The 17,760-nt window shown below is 36.6% G+C and overlaps 1 pseudogene; it reads left to right on the forward strand.

Moving 5' to 3' along the window:
• The first annotated feature begins 1,793 nt into the window (after positions 1 to 1,793).
• LOC106972210 (ribosomal protein L18-like) lies at positions 1,794 to 16,321 on the forward strand (annotated as a pseudogene).
• The last annotated feature ends 1,439 nt before the right edge of the window (positions 16,322 to 17,760 follow it).

Here is a 17,760-nt window from a genome sequence, read left to right on the forward strand (position 1 = left end):
TATTTTCAAATGTGAAGACCCAGTTTAAATATCACCTCCTCCAGAGAGCCTGTCCATTCCATCTATGGGCTTTCATAAAACTTGAAAAAATAAACATTAAAAATTTTTTTAAATAAAATTAAGTATTTTATTAGAAGGTGATAAAACTAACAAATAAAAGTGAAAGAAGGAAAGGAAACTGAAATTATTGTATTAGCCCTAGAATAATCAACAAATATTTACAAATGGCTACCTATTTAGTTATGAGTACTTTCTCTTTTATACCTTTGTACATTATCCATTTTTTCTAATGTGTTATTTACATAAGAAAGCACTTAATCTCCTTGTTTATCAGCACAAACATAGCCTTAAAAATATAAAAGCAAATAAAATTTAAAAATTTCATTGTCACAGCTTTCTATAGAATTGAGGTTATCCCAGAACAAGACGATTTTCTGAGAATGGGAGGAGTCCCACTCCTGAGACATGAATCAAGTAATCACGGCAATGTGTATTGAGAAACTGACAAATGTTGAGAAGGATGCTCAGAGAATACCAGGTAAGCACCCTTGCTGCTTCCCTCACTGGGATTATTGGGCAACCTCCTCCCTACATATATACTACCTATAGATCTGAAGAAACTTGAGGGGAAAAAAAATCAAAGCAACATATTATTGTAAAAGAATGACACAATGAGGAAATCCTTCCAAACCATCAATTTTGCCATTTTACTTTCTAACTAAAATTGCTAGCTTCAATATTTTTAGCTTCTGTTCATTGCAATAGTTCCACACTCTGCTGTTGCTAAGTGGTGCCTTTTAATCTGACAAATATTTTGGTCTCATCCTGCTATCTCTTACTTGACCCTAGAAACAAGTACCACCTCTGAAGCCTAACATGCAATACAGTGATTCACTTATAAATGTATAACAACACTTGGTCCTGTGTGTGTGTTTAGGAGTGTGGAGGTGTCCTAATTTGTACCATTTGCAGATTTCTGTAGTGCGAACACTCTCATCATAGCTGATTTCCTGGAGGTAGAAAGAGAGACATAATAGGCTCTCATGAAACAATTCAAACCAGTTCCAGCACACCACTAAGCCAAGCTCTCCATCATCTGTCCACTTCATGTGTTTAACCTCATCTTCTACTATTCCACACAGGAACTCTCTGCTCCTGTGATCATCCTTTACAGAACACCCTTTACACTCTGACCATGTTCCCTGGGCCTGCGCTGCTTCCCTCACTGGGATTATCAGAAATCTCCTCTCTGTCCACGTACTACCCATGGTTCCATAGATTATTACCCATAGATAGTCAATTGAATTATTCAAATTCAACCTATGTCACATGATGATCTCTTTGTTCCCCCCATTTCTCTGTGCTATTTCCTTCTTCAAAACTCCTCCAGCTCATATTTCTTAAGGACTTGCACGTTAAGCACTACACGTATAAAACCAAACAGCCACAGACCATGTCTTCATAACACACACTTTTAAGACAGGAATCAAGTAATAGGAAACAGACAAAGGTTGAGAAGGATGCTAAGAGAATGCCATGTCACAAATGACTTGATCTCTTTTGGGGGATCCTGTGTTCCACCTCTGCATCATACGTATCTTATTTCTAAAAGTGTATTGTGTTCCTCAGTTTCAACATATACAATTGTTACGTCGACACTGGCTGTGCCTTGTCTCAGCATTATCTCTGCCTTGAGTATGTTTTCAGGAACAGACTTAGGACTTTAAAAAAAGGTCTTGCTCTGACTTAACCTGAAAGCAGCTGATGACGTTGAAAGGAGGGCAACAGGGCCTATGGATCTAAGAGAACACCAGAGGAAGAACAGGGCCAAGCAAGAAGTGAGGCTGACCAAGGACCCTGACCAGAACAATAAATTTGGTTGGGTGGAACTACCCAGGGAGCTGATAGCCAAGAAGAGGTTAATCAAGTCTAAAGATCACTGATAGCAGCTCACTGAAGATCAGATAAAGAAGGCTCTCCACCTCTCGTTTAACCAGCTTCCCAAATTCAGAAGTGTAAAGTGGTCTTTAACTTCAATTCAGAAAACCGGTATCCTAAAGAAACTGGATATTAGGAAACTTACATCATTCCATTACTGATAATAAATCAAAAGGATTGGGGGCAACAGTAGGGTTTTAAACAATCAATAGGTGACTTCATAGTTTGAGGCATCTTCTTTACAAAGATATATTGATTGACCAAGGCAGGCTTTCCGACCTCTCCAACACTCACAGTCTCATTTAATATCCTTTATGGTTTGATTTAGAACAGAAAGGTAGACGCATTTGAAGAGGAAAAAAATTTTTTATAGGTAGAAAAGTTCTGATAGCTTCTACAAAAGAGATTAAAAAATAAAATCAGTGTGAAATTACTGGGCTTCCCTTCTTCCACTTTCACAGAAACATATGATATTGAAGTTTAACCCATCTGTAATATTTTCCTCCTACTTTGAACAGATAACATGTATATTACAGATGAGATGATAATGCAAATAACTAAGGTATTCTTAAAGACCAATTCTTCTTAGATTTAACATAATTTAAGTCATTTTTCCTTATGAATTCATTATAAAATGAATGTTGGGGAATGCAAGATGTTGAAGAACATGAGTAAGTTAGAATAAGACTTCCAGATAATTGTAACCAACTTACTTTTTTGCCCTCACTTGTCCAAAACAACTACTTTGAGAACCAGTGGTATACAACCAGCAGTGCTCACACTAAGTCTTGAATATATTTGCCAATATCCCTCTTCTATGCTAGTATCAGCAATGTAGCTCAAACTACCACAAGTATAAAAATAACTTTGTCCAACATGAAAGTAGCTTGATTTTATAATTCCCCTTCACTGAAACATAATTATTTCCACTATAAAAAAAATTGCTACCAGTATAAAGTATATAAAACATTAATATCTTTGTAATGAAGCAAATTCTTCTGGCTTCTTTGATTTTCTCAACCTCAAAGAACTAAATTAAACCTCAAGATTATCATTAATTTAATACCAAATCAAACTTTTATTTATAAAAACAAATGCTCAATGTGAGTGACACTTTCAGATGATCATAATCTGGTGACATGTGCTAAATCTTTCAGAATGCCCTGCACCCTTTCTTAGCTTTCATTTGTGCACAGAACAAATTATTAGATTCTAACATCTACATCTCAGCAGCAACCATATTTTCCTTAATGACCTCCTTCTGCTATTTTCAATACCTTATCAAAACTTTAGGATTTCCTTGACTTCTTTCAACATTTTCAGTGGTAAAGTCAGCATAAGCAATCAATGTAGACTTAACAAAAATCTCTTGTCTTCCTGTGCAAACATCAAAAAGTATATACACCATATAACATAAATTTTGCTGCCAAGTCTGAGATGGTTTGACTTCTAGGAGTCTGTCTTATTTTTCGTTTGTTCTAGTTTAGAGTAGTGGTTCTTACATATTAGCATATGTCAAAATTAGATGTAGAACCTGTTAAAACATAAATAGTTGGGCCTCAACTTTCTGACTGAGTATGCCTGGGATAAGACCCAAGTATTTCTTTCCTAACAAGTTTCCAGGTGACAGTGTTTCAGGTTAGGGGACCATCCTTTGAAAGCCAGTGACTTAGAGATCACAGAGTTTCATTCTAGGATAACCTCTGCCATCCACTAGCTGCATTTGATCAAAAGATTCTTCTTTTTTTTTTTTTTTAGAATTTTTGTTTTGTTTTGTTTTAACATTTATTTATTGTTGAGAGACAGAGAGACACAGAGCACGAGCAGGGGAGGGGCAGAAAGAGAAGGAGACACAGAATCCAAAGCAGGCTCCAGGCTCTGAACTGTCAGCACAGACCTCAACGCGGGGCTCGAACTCACGAACCACGAGATCATGACCTGAGCCGAAGTCAGACAGCTCAACCGACTGAGCCACCCAGGTGCCCCTGATCAAATGATTCTTAAGAAAAGTTCATAGTCATAACTGAAATTCCAATGTGAGAATTAATTTTCATCTATTTTTTCAGTCTTCTTTCCACAGCCCTGCTGGAAGGATAGTAAAAAGTATTCAGCCCAATCATAAACAAAGACACATCAAGGATTTTAATATTTCAATGGAAGAAGAATCAATGAGTGCACAACATATTGGTTAAAGGTTAACAGTCAGAGGACAGCTATTATTACCTTTTGCAATAAAGAAATAGAAGTGCTAATAGCTTAAGGGACTTACCCAAAGTCATTTAAAAAATTTCAGGTGTATTTAGAAGAGGCCCTGATCAACATTCCTTGTTTCTTATTTGTTGTAATCACAGGATAATCTACCTTCTCTTCCCTATTTCTTTGTTTTGATACTTAAAAGACAGTGTTTTGGAAATACTCCATTTTTAAATCATGATTTTAAAAAGAATTTAACACAGAAAACGAAAATGTTTTAAAGTGTTGGTTGGCCATGCATATTATTAGAAATAGATAGTAAATGAAGTTGGTGTGATAAAATACTTGCTTGCATCAGATGTACAAATACAAAGGGCTTAAAATAAACAAAACAAGGAGAACAAATTCATCTTCACCAAGTTGGATTCACCAGGCAAATGAGCAAGGCTACAAAGGCCTCACCTCTCACTCCCAACCATGCCTCCAAGGAGCATTTGTGAAAGTCAGGCCACCTCTCAGGACATAAGTATCCTCCTCTGTAACAGGGATAATACTGAACTATGCAAGTATCAAATTCATTTGAGCCCTAAGTTTATAGTTCACGTAACAGTCTAGCTAGGAAAAACTTATTTCTTTTGTTTTCTTCTCTTTAAATTAGGGGTGGCAATTAGTCCCAAATAAATAGCAAATTTTAAAAACTGTATTGCTCTGAGCAAGTACATTAAAAACAGACTCACCTCTTCAGTGAAATGATTGGTCCCAAAGTGAATCTTATAATAAAAACCAAATACATATATCCTGTTAAAGTTATTGCACACTGTAAGAATGATAAAGAATAGATGTATCATAATTTTTAAAACCCTGCATAAGTTGTTATTATTGTTGTTTGTTAACATTTATGGGTAATTTTTTTTCCTGGTAAGCTATCAAACGCTATTTTAAAATATTGTCTTGTTTTTTCTCCTGTCTCTGTCTCCCACACACATGTGCTTTTTGTTTCCTCCATTATGTCAACTTCAAAATAATTATGCAAAAAGATCTAAACTGAAATTACAGTCAAGGTCTGCTTACAACCCCAGAAAATACTCCAATTGCTAAATTTAGATATCCAGGTAACTTCAGTAAAGGGTGCTCACCAGGAACCAAGTTGCTTAAATATTTATTAGGGATGTAACGTCACCATTATATAAATATAAGCATTGCCTCAAAGCAATATATCTTAAATATGTTTCATGAAAACCATTAAGCTATTTTATCATCTAAACAGATACATGAACATTCTGTTTAATTTTTCTTTCAAAATAGCTTATCTCTTTGTGGACTCTAAGGCCAGAAATAATTACTAATGTGTCTCACATAAAAAGGCTTTTCAAATATAAATATTAGTCATAGACCTTTTTATTACAAGATGTTAAAATATGCAAAATAGATGACTTCAAAATCCACACTGACCACCACTGATTTGTACTATGTCAATTCATGTTGGCCAACATCGTTATGCTGAAAGCAGTAAACCTGGTCATAGAATTCACCCTGCCATTATGACTAGGGAAAAAACAAAACTCTCCATCCTAGAAAAATCTCTCTCAACTTAGCATTAGATTTGCTATTATGAACATGTTTAGAAAGCTACGCTTAACAAGTATTTTGAATGACCGTTGACAGTAAGCCAAACACGCTAGCAACTTGAAAGTCACATTGGTGGCTATCACCCCAATGTAGAAAAGAATTTAATTGAAGATTGCATCATTCTTAATGCATTAAGATCCAAATATAGTATTGATTTACTTTTACAGGTGAATGATGGATATTTCCAGAAATTATTTATATCATCATCCCAGATTTTCATCATTTCTTTATGGATTCCATATTTAGCAATTATTATGCCGGTGACGAAGACAAGTTTCAGCCCTTTTTTCCACTCCTCACTGAATGAATCTTGTGAGGCAGGTTTGTCTCTCTTTCTTTGTGATCCCTCCACGTCAATCATAAGAGAGGTGCATGTTCTCACTGGTAAAGAATGTAACAGGCAGGGCCTCCGTCTGCTGCCCTCCCCAGAGTATGTGCAACATGTTCAAATGTTCTCACAGTTCATTGCAGTGCAGCCCACTTCCTTCAGAATTTTTCCGAATTATTTCTCCAAAACGCATTGAAAAATTGGAAGAAAATACATGAAGACGGAACATGTGGTTTCCCTTGTTTATAGATCATAAAAGGTTTTTATTTTTTAAGACTTTAGTCACACTAGTTTTTAAATTATTATTTTTAGGATAAACATTTTAAAGTACCATGAAGAATGATCTCTGGAAGGATCAGTAGAAGCAAGGGACTAAATCCTTATTGTCTTATATCCGTGCAGAATATATGTCTGCCATGACTTTTCAGAGGTCAGCAGAAACCCTGGTCAGGCAAGAAGTAAGTGTGTGCTAAGGGAAGCAAGTTTAAGAACAGAGAAATATGAAGAAATGGACACAGAAATGTAAGACAGAGAAGGAAAAGAAAGCAGAAAAGGTGATACTCTCAAAAATATTCATGATGTCCTGGATATTAAATTTAGTCACCAATTTAGGTATTAACACAAATATAAAGGTGATGATACTGGACACGAAGTGAATGGTTAAAATTACAACTTCATGACATGAAACAAGGGAACATTACAACCACTATTTAATAAAAGTATTGTTTGTTTATTTGTTTGTTTGTTTGTTTGTTCTCAGAGTCCAGCAACTTTCACTTTTCTTAGCTTTTCAATATATTTTAAAATTATTAACTGGGATGAAAAGAGCCACTAAATTTCTGATCTCCTTCAGTTTGGCTGTGTGCTAATGAATATTACATAAGAAAAATTTTTTATCACACAAAAAACTTTATCTACATAAAATATATTATTAGAAATTCTATTTTTTTAACGTAGGACTTATTCTAACTTTTGTTAAATGCTCTGATACACAGTGCCCCCCAATGATGAAGATGTGCTAAAGACAGACATTTATTTATTCAATTTCTAAAGTTATCAGAACTCATAAACAAAATCAGCCATGGCTTATTATTAAAATTCCATGAGCTACATATTCAAGATATGTCACAAACTACTAGATTGTGGTCGTATTTCTTGTCATCCATCATTCCAGAAAGTGAAGTAAGAAGGTTCCTGCTAAATTAAAATCCAAAGAGATTTTGGAATTTTTGTGTAAATATGTTGTCCCCATAAGTACAAAAATAAAATCATAAACGTGTGCTTTGGGAATTAAGCTTTTAGAGTAACTACACAAAACTTGTTCCAGAAGATAACAGGTTCTAATAGCTATATTAAAGTTAAGCCTAAATATGTCCACATGATGCTTATCCTTATACAGCCTTAGAATGAGTACAAAGACTGCACAAAGAAAACTGTCTTTTGATTTCAACCCACAACCAGCTTGGCGATAATATCCAAAGCAAAGAGGGATTAGATTTAAACAAAGTTGTTATTCTTATCTCAAATTTGCTACTTGACTGAAAACCTATGGAAGGAAACAACTCTATCTAAATCACCACTCCACCTGTAGCTACTGGCAAGGTGCTCAATAAATGTTTTCTAGTATATTCACTCATTTTAATTGAAATCATACTTAATAAATATTGGCTCTATGATAGGTAATAGTGATACCAAAAAAGGTAAAATATGGATCTCAGCATAATTTTAGTTATTTTGGCCTCCATTTCCATATCTGAATAAAAAAGATACTGGACTGAATTATTTTTAATGTTCTTCCCCACCTTTAAATGTTATGATTCTACTACCCTAATTATTAATTATTTAGCTGTTAAAAAATTCAAGGCCACATTATTATCAGCTTTGAATGATCTCTGTTAATGGTAAAAAGTAGTACAGAGTAGTGGTTTAAAAGCATGGAAATTGAGGTCAGACAGCCTTGAATTTAATCAAGAGAGAGTAATTACACAGTAATTTAAAAAGGGGAAATTTAATATAATGAACTATTAACTACAATGAGGGATTGGAATAAGAAGATATTGGCTAGTAAAAAGTAAAGAGACCTCTAAAAATTATAGGAACAACAGGTATAAGGAGCAATGACTACCCCTATTGCTGAGAGAGAACACTATCCCCCATCCCCCAGGGCTGAGATACAGACCTCATAGTAGAGGGTGTAGCTGTGACCCCCTGAATGGCACAGAATTTGCTGTGATGCTTAGCTGGCAGAAATTGCTGGAAACGAGCTCTAAAACGTGGGTGAAAGCTATTCACAGAGAGGTGCCTCTCACTACCAAACCACCCAAGTGGTAGCCTTTGTCTACTAGGTGCTGCTGGCTGCCACGACCTGCAGGAGCCCGATGCTGAAGACTCTACCCACCACACGGAAGTTGGCTGCTGGAGGTGCAACTGCCCACCAGAGGAGTTTCAGAAGCTGAGCAGTAAAGAAGCTATCCATGCCATGGGATCAAACACTCCAAAACCAGAAAACAAAACCTTTTCTACCTACATTTTCTCTCCATCGCTCTTTAGCAACAAAACTTAACATTGTGTCAGTTGGCAAAAGGCCCAGATCCATTTTCACAGAGCAGGCAAAAAGGTCAATTAGAGCTGATAGGCAATAGATAGACAAAGGAGTACAGCCCACTCCTTTGACTCTGGACATCCTTGCCCCTGGCTTTAGCTTCCATACAGCAACAAAACAACCTCATATAGCAAAACAACTTTATGTAACAATGTACCATTATCCTTCTTAAAAGAGAAGATTTTATTCTTTTCCCCCAAATGAGAAATAGTCTGACAAGTCATTGCATCCATTACTAGCTATATTAATTGTTCCTCAAATTCAGTAACAGTCCCACTGTTACCTGAAGTCAAAATTGTAAATGTAACCACCAATAGCAGGTGTCTAATTAACATAAAGAGAAAGCAAGAGTCGAAGAAAGTGGTTAGCATACAAACGAACACACACACTCACGTACACCTGTCCAAAAAATCTTGTGAAGCTTCTATAGTCCTCATTTCTGTAACTGGTCATTTTAATTAATTAATGCCTTTAATTAATATCTTTGGCTTCCTTCTTCCATTACCCATTGGTCATTACCTCTACCATCAGCCAGAACCTCAATTAGCCAGGGTTTGAGCGACTCAAATCTTTACTGCCAAAGAGTCTGAGTCGTCAATTGTCCCATTCTTACCTTTCGTTAGTTGCTCGACCTTTCCAAACTCTTGTTACTTCCTTCATAAAATGGCAACAGAGGTACTAGTTCTCACTTCAAAACTTTCTGATGAGGACTAAATAAGTTAATACATAAGGAATTCTTCGTACATAGTAGGAATTATTATGAAAGTCTTTGTTATATATATCAATTCTTCCTCTTTTAATAAAAGTATTAGGGCACACATTAGAAGAGTTGTATGTGCGGCAATATTTTCCTTTGGACTTCCAAAATAATTTTAAAGAATTACATTTACAGATACTTTCATCATGGTTCCTATTTTTCAGTATGATCTGAAAACTGTAGGGTAAATGTTGTATCTCTGAAAGGTGAAATCTTTCCAGGTTAAGATGGAGCACAATTTCACTTTTTCTTTATGTGTATCTATGATATTCAAATTTGTTACTACAAGTATGTATGATTTTTGTCCTAGCCCTGTGTCTGCAAATTTCCAAAATGTAATACCTGGAGGAAATCACTTAACTTACCTGGAGTTATTTTCTAATCTACAAAATAAGGGATGTAGAATAGATGTCTTCTAAATTTCTTCCATCTTTAACATATATGATTCTATTTTACAACCTCAGAGCTCTGTTCAGGTATACTTCACATATAGTGAACAAATGAAACTTTAGTTTAGGTAAAGTTTATGTGAAGTCCACTCTTTGGACTAAGATAATATCAGTTCAAGTGCTACCATTTACCAGATGTATAAGTTTGAGTGATTGTAGCTATGCTATGTTTTCAGATTAAAGTCTGCATTGATTCTAAGACATATTATCATTATGTTATCATCCATGAAGAAAGAAAAATAAACAAAAGAAGGGATGGGGCACCTGGGTGGCTCAGTCACTTAAGCGTCCAACTCTTGGTTTCTGCTCAGGTCATGATCTCATGGTACGTGGGTTTAAGCCCCAAGTCAGGCTCCGTGCTGACAATGTGAAGCCTGCTCGGGATTCTCTCTCTACCTCTCTCTGCCCTTCTCCTGCTCGCTCTTTCTGTCTCTCAAAAATTAAATTAAAAAATTTTTAAATTAAATAAAGGAAGGGAAAGAGGAAGGAGAGGAGGGATGAAAGAAAGAAAGGAGGAAGACAGGGAGAGTTTCCAATTAAATTACTAGTAGATGTGTTCCAATATCAGAGATGGATATCCCAATGTATGTGTTTGTGGTGGAAGGGTGGGGTTAATTTTTAAATTAGTAAAATAAGGCATTACTGTTATTATTATCTTCTGCACATATACCACTCTGGTTGAAAAAGCAACAATCATTTTTCAATTCTCAATTCCAACAATTAAAATATTAAATCAATACTGTAAAATGTGGGAAATGTGTGTCCTTTCCAGAAGGGTAGGGTCAGTGTGTTCTATGATGAATTAATTATTGAAAGATAGGCTGTTGGCTGATTGAAATACAGTAGTGAGCTAAAAGAGAATCCCTGTTCATATAGCAGCAGATAGCCTGGAAAGGGGGGAAGAAAAAAAGTATTCATGTAATTTGGTGAAGACAGAGTAAAGATAGGAAGTATTTGCAAAATAAAAATGGAGGACAAAACTGCACTTTTTTCTCTTAAAATAGAATATTAAATCTTAAAAATGTGGACATTTTTAAGTACCTATTCTGGAAAATTTTACATGTGCAGAATGTAAAAAAGTATCTTACATTGAATCAATGCAAAGCAAATGATTCAGTGATTAGAGCAAGGTGCTTCTAGGATTAGAATAAGAAGCCTAAAGCATTAGAAAGAAAGAAGCACTTAAAAAGAAAGTTAAAACATCAATCCTCTCCAAAGAAAGAAGCATGATAATGAAAGTTAAAACATCCATTTCCAATATACCCATTGATTTACGAATCTACTGTCTTCAAGAATCTAAGGTTTTGATTCTTGAATCAGACAAATAAAATATATGAAAGAAAATAGATTTGCTAGTCCAAACACAAAGAGGGGTGGGAGGTGATTCCATAGAACAAGCTTCTAATCTGGAAACAAAAATGATTTGCTTTAAGTCATCTCACTCAAGAACAAGCAAACATTCTTTAACTAGGTAATAGTGGTCATGGTAACACTGGGTTAGCAACAGAGCCAGAAGGCATTTAGTAATCTTTTATTTACTCAAAAGTATACCTTGTATGTCTAAGGCAGAAAAATAATGTATTCATTTTTCTTCTATCTTGTATAACTTGTTTTGTTTTCATTTAAAGCTATTATAGGATAGGCATTTTGATCAGTGTTTTTCACAATAAAGCAAGTCATTGATAACATGTAAGTGATAAATAGATTAATGAGACTTCTAAAGGTAATTTTGCCAACTCTTTTCCCTACAGAGTTTCATAGGCAGAGGGATGTCAGCATGAAATTGTACGGACTTCTATAGAAAGGAATTCTCCATTTCAAGTAGTCCATTGGTATTTATACATGTAGGCAAATGCTTTACTTGTGTTCCATTAAAATTGGAAACAAAATATGCAATATACTCTGTCTTCTGGTCCCATGGAGATCAACCTCTTAAGGAAACACTGTTAGGTATGAAGTTTCGGATTTCATTGGTGACCTTGTAACAATATATATTATTTAGCAATATTTTTCCAACATTTCATTTTGAAAGAAGAAAAAAATTAAGACTATATATGCTATATAATGTAGTTAAATGAAAATAATTTTTTTTTTTTTTTTTTTTTTTTTACCTCAGAAGATAACTTGACCTATAATGGCTACCGTGTTATTTTTTCTTCTATTCTTCTTTCTTTGCATCTCTATGCCTGATAAATTTTCAATCCCTAACCTTTCTGGACTCTTGTTTCCCCTCTATCTACATGTTTAATATTGACTAAACACTTAAAATTTGTTGTTGATTAAAAAGGAAAATAGGGGGATAGAATGCCTTATTTGTATAACTAATAATGCATAAGAGTTACACAAATATTATCTAACATATGCTTATTATCTTAAAACAAAATTATATTAGAAAGGAAATAAAACTTCAGAGGGTGAAGAAAAAGAGGTATTTCTGAATAGATATTGTGGGAGAGTAACCTCAGGAGCACAGATTCAATTAATGTACTCCCCTAAGTTAGAAAATACAGAGCTAGAATTTGGAATGTGAGTGATGAGAGTTATAATCCTTTGTTAATAATGATCTTATCCATAGAAAAAGAAGTGAGGCCTATAAGATAAAATAATAATAATACATTTCTAGTACTGAGTACAGTAAAAGCAAAAGCAGAAAGATATAATTCTAGAATAAACCAATCCTAACAAATGCCAATTTATGAAAAGTAGATACATGAAAACACCCAGGGAGAGAATTTATACAATTCCAAATTTCCATTCCCACTATAGGATTTGGTATCCAATCTGCCCACAGAAGGATCTTTCAGTACCTTGATTTTTACTTACAAAGAAACCTACTTAGGGGCTCTTGGGTGGCTCAGTCGGTTGAGTGTCTGACTTGATTTCGGCTCAGGTCGTGATCCCAGGGTTGTGAGATCAAGTCCTATGCCAGACTCCATGTTCAGTGTGGAGCCTGCTTGAGACTCTCTCTCTCTCCCTCTGCCCCTCTCCTCCACTCGTTCTCTCTCTCTCCAATAAAGGAAAAGGAAAACAAAAGAAAGAAACATACTTAGAATTTTCTGGTTAAACTTTGTGAATCTAACATATACATTTATTTCTGATCCATCTAAACTCAAAAAAATTATAGTAATTAAAAAAGGGTGGGCTCACAAAGTGTAAAATGAAAGCAAGCAAGCAAGCAAGCAAGAAAGAAAAAGGAAGGAAGGAAGGAAGGAAGGAAGGAAGGAAGGAAGGAAGGACAAAGAAAGGAGGGAGCAGGGAATGAAGGAAGGAAAGAAGGAAGAAAAGAGAGAGAAAGAGAAAGGAAGGAAGAAAGAAACTGGAGCACTGTAGAAAAGAGACGTTAAATAATTTTGGAAACTGGAAGCCAACTAGGCAGTTATTACTAATTTAGGAGACCTGAATGGAGATGTTTATGAGTGTGTGAGAGAAGAGGGATTAACAGGAAGAATGTAGCTGTTTCACACCACAGGAGCCTGAAGAATTGAAGGGATCAGTTACTTCAGTGAAGATGCAAGGCAGAGCAGAATGCAAGATAAGTGGCTAAGTCTTTAAAAAGAGCTGCTATATTTTCTTGTATCCCAAGCAGCCAAGTAATGATCTCTCTCCTACCTCTGCTAAAGATAAAGGGTTTAGTCTCTGGAAAAGCTGAACAATGGAGGATCTTATCTAAGGATATAAAGCATAGGTGAGGGAAGAGGTAAGTAATGTACTAAAAATAGAATTTGAGTGGTAACTTATTTACTAAACACTGAGTCCACCAGTCCCTTGACTATCCTGGTACCTGTAATACTAACATCCATATCTAAATCCCCCAAGCAGGAAAAAGAAGGAAAAACTAGATTCAAAAAAAAAAAAAAAAAATCCTGGCGTGCCTGGGTGGCTCAGTCAGTTGAGCGTCCAGTTTGACCTCAGGTCATGATCTCGCAGTCTGTGGGTTCGAGCCCCACTTTGGGCTCTGTGCTGACAGCTCAGAGCCTGGAGCCTGCTTTGGATTCTGTGTCTCCTTCTCTCTCTGCCCCTCCCCTGTTCATGCTCTGTCTCTTTATCTCTCTGTCTCTCAACAATAAATAAACATTAAAAAAAAATTTTTTTTTTTTAAATCCTATCCATACCAACAATGGGAGAGCCCCTCAAACAAAACAAAAAGCCTGAATTCTCCCCTGGGTAAAATTCATCAGTAAACCAGCCCCACCTGAGAAAACGGGGCTCCAATAAAGCTCTTAGTGCCTCATTCTTTTTTTTTTTTTTTTTGATTTATTTTTGAGAGAGAGAGGGAGTGCAAGCGAGAGAGGGACAGAGAAAGAGGGAGACACACACTCTGAAGCAGGCTCCCGGGTCTGAGCTGTCAGCACAGAGCCTGAAACAGAGCTTGAACTTAGGAACTGGGAGATCATGACCTGAGCCGAAGTCAGACACTCAACCCACTGAGCCACCCAGGCTCCCCTATTGCTTCATTCTTAATATAAATGAGAGGCCAAGGACCACAAGCCAGTTGTAGAAAGTCTCCAGTATAAAACATGAAAATTAAAACATACAGAAAAACAACAACAGAGAAAAGTGAATTTAAGGAACAAAAGTCTTAAAATATTTTATTGTCCTTAAAGAAATGAGAGAAACATTTACCTATGGCCCCAAATCAGAATGCTACCATAAAAGGGGGTTATTTCAGATAACAAGAAGAAAAAAAGTCTTAACAAATTAAAATATAGTAAATTAAAAATAAAATAAATATTGAAAAATAAAGTTGAGGATATTTCTCAGAAAATAAAACAAAAAAAGAGCAAAGAAAAATAGGAGAGAAAATATGAGAAAAAAAAAGATTGATTCAGTAAATCCGACATTTATATAATAAGAGTTCTAGATAAAGAAAGCAGAGAAAATGAGAGGGAAAATTATAAAAAAAAATAAATTAAAACAAGAAAAATCCCCCTAATTTAACTGGTATACATGGATCTCCACATTGAAAAGAGCTTAAAGTACCCAATAGAAATGAATTGAAAAACAAAATAATTCACACCAAAGCCCATCACTGCAAAATTTCATCATCTGAATAGTGAGGGAAGATCCTGAAAATTTGCGGGTAAAAGGGAAACAAAATTCACAGGCATAGGTCTGGGCATAAAAGTACCATCAGCCTTCTCAGTAGCAATGCTGAAAGTAATAAAACAAATGTAAAAATGCTTTTAAAATCCTGAGTCTTGATTTGCTACCTAAAAATTTAAGTCTAGGGGCACCTTAGTGGCTCAGTCAAACGACTGACTCTTGATCTCGGTTTAGGTCATGATGTCACAGTTGGTGAGACAGAGCCCCAAGTTGGGTTCTGTGCTGACTGCACAGAGCCTGCTTGGGATTCTCTCTCTCTCTCTCTCTCTCTCTCTCTCTCTCTTTCTCTCTCTCTGCCCCTCCCTGCTTGTGTTCTCTCGCTTTCTCTCTCAAAATAAATAAACATTTAAAAAAAAATAAAATAAAAATTTAAGTCTAAACTATCAACTATGAGAATATAAAAAAAAAATTCTAATATAGGTGTTCTCAAAAACTTTTCTCCTTCCATATAATTACTGAAAGTCGCTGGGGAATGGTCTCCAGCAAAACAAGGGAGTAAATAAACAAGGAAGGTGCGATATATCGCCAAGCTCTAGAGCAGCCACAGTTCCTAGTTCCAAAGAAGATGAGGAGCCTGGATGATTAATTGATGAAGAGTTTATCCAGAAGGTACAGTTAATGTAGAGTATCATTGGAGGGGCTACAACACAAGTCATTCCACAGCACTGTCACCAGAGAAATGTAACATTTTACACCTCCTGAGCTGTGCTGAGGTTGGGGTGTGGGAGAGGTGCCATCATCAGAGTTGGCATCCTCCACAACAAGGGCCAAAAGGTTAAGGTTAAGAGCCCGACAGCCAGGACACCGACCCACGGCTGTTGGTCAGGCTGTACAGTTTTCTTCCCAAACAAACCAACTCCACCTTCAACCAAGTTGTGCTGAAGAGGTGGTTCATGAGTCGCACCAAACCAGCTGCTTCTGTCCCTTTCCTGGATGATCTGGAGGATGAAGCATCCTGACCAGGAAGACAAAAAAAGCTGTGGGTGCAGGAACTGTAACGAGTGACCTCAGTGTACAGGAGATACCCAAACTGAAAAGAGTGCATGCTGCACCGTAAGCAGCTATGTGCGGAAACTTCATCCTCAAGGTGGGGGCAAGATCCTCACCTTCAACCGGCTGGCCCTGGACTCCCCCAACCGCTATGGCACTGTCCTGCTCTCTGCTCCTCTGAAAGGTGAGACATGTACAGGCATTCTTACAAGGCTGGAGGAACCCTGTGCAGCCACACTACACCCTACGTGCACTCCAAGGGCCAGAAGTTTGAGCTCACCAGTGTTCAATGGGCTCACCGTGGTTACAAAAACTACCCCTTTGTTATTTAAAAGATTTTGGATGCAAAAAGTTAATTAATTAAAAATTTGAAAATGGATTAATGAGTTCTTTTTATTTTGCACACAAAGCCACCAGAGATCTTACCTGCGGACACCTCGGGAATTGCAATGTAGATATACATGGCTCCAGACACTTGGTGGGAAACAAACGTGAGAAAAACTATTAGGGAGAAACATTTATTTACAGACTGGAGTTTCTGGTAGGGCTCCACATGGTCAAGCATGGCTTCGGTAGTGGTACTAAGAAAGCAGCAGGAACATCACAGGGATGGGAGAGGGCAATTAGGTACCAGAGGTCCCTGCAGGTATTGGCTGGGGACCTTGAGCTGTCCCTACCCACACCAAGAATCCCACCTTACAAACACTGTTACCTCTGCTGCCTTCAGAAAGAGCACTCCCTGGCCCCTCTTTGACACATCATGAGCCAAGTTACTGTCATGAACATATTTTTTTTTTAAGTTTATTTATTTTGAGAGAGAGAGGAAGAGTGAGCAAGGGAAGGGGCAGAGAGAGAGGAGAGAGCAAAAATCCCAAGCAGGCTCTGCACCACCAGCATGGAGCCCAATGTACGGTTTAAACCCACGAACCGTGAGATCATGACCTGAGCTGAAGTCGGACGCTTAACGGACTGATCCACCCAGGCGCCCCTGCCATGAACACATCTGACTGAGCCATCCTAGCTCACACATTTGTGTCCTGGATAAAAGAATGTCAGTGAAAATGAGAATCTAGCCTTTTCAGCTACTGTACAGTAAGTCAATCATTACTTTCTTGCATTGTCCATAAGAATGAGGATTTCCTTTATCACAGAAAATGCTTCAGATGCTAGGCGTGCAAAACCAACAACAAATGTCCTTTGTAAATGAAGTCCATGAAGTAATGGATCCAGCACAGGAGAGAGGTGAAGAGAATTTTCTGGAAAACAACAAGATGGGTGAGGATGATGGACATATGCCCAACCTTAGAGAAAAACCAGGCAAACTGAAGCAGATGAGGTAAGACTTGAAGTTCTGGCAGGAATCTTCCAAAATTCCTATGACAATAAATAGCTTATTTGACAAGTTTGACTTCGTGGAAACTAGGACTGAGAAGTGAAGATTATGGGAATAATTTAGGCCAAGACTGTAAGAAAACTAAATTAACAAAATAATAAAGGGCAATTAACTCCACAAAACACCAGCCAAAAAGTTGTACAAGAAAGGAAATTTAGCAGAAAGTCTCAACTTGGTTCTGAATTAAACAGTATATGCATAACTATGATAGTTAAAAACTCTGAATACAGATTTCAATTTACATGTTGAAAACTGGGTTTGTTTGATGGGAAGAGTAGACATGTATCTGTGAGAGGGACATCAGAATATGAGAGGGATTTAAAAGAGCTAAATCTTCAGTTTCTATAGAAGGAATAGTCAGTACACAATATCTAAAAC

The sequence above is a fragment of the Acinonyx jubatus genome, chromosome C2 (genome assembly GCF_027475565.1).
Source record: "Acinonyx jubatus isolate Ajub_Pintada_27869175 chromosome C2, VMU_Ajub_asm_v1.0, whole genome shotgun sequence".
NCBI classification, from domain to species: domain Eukaryota; kingdom Metazoa; phylum Chordata; class Mammalia; order Carnivora; family Felidae; genus Acinonyx; species Acinonyx jubatus.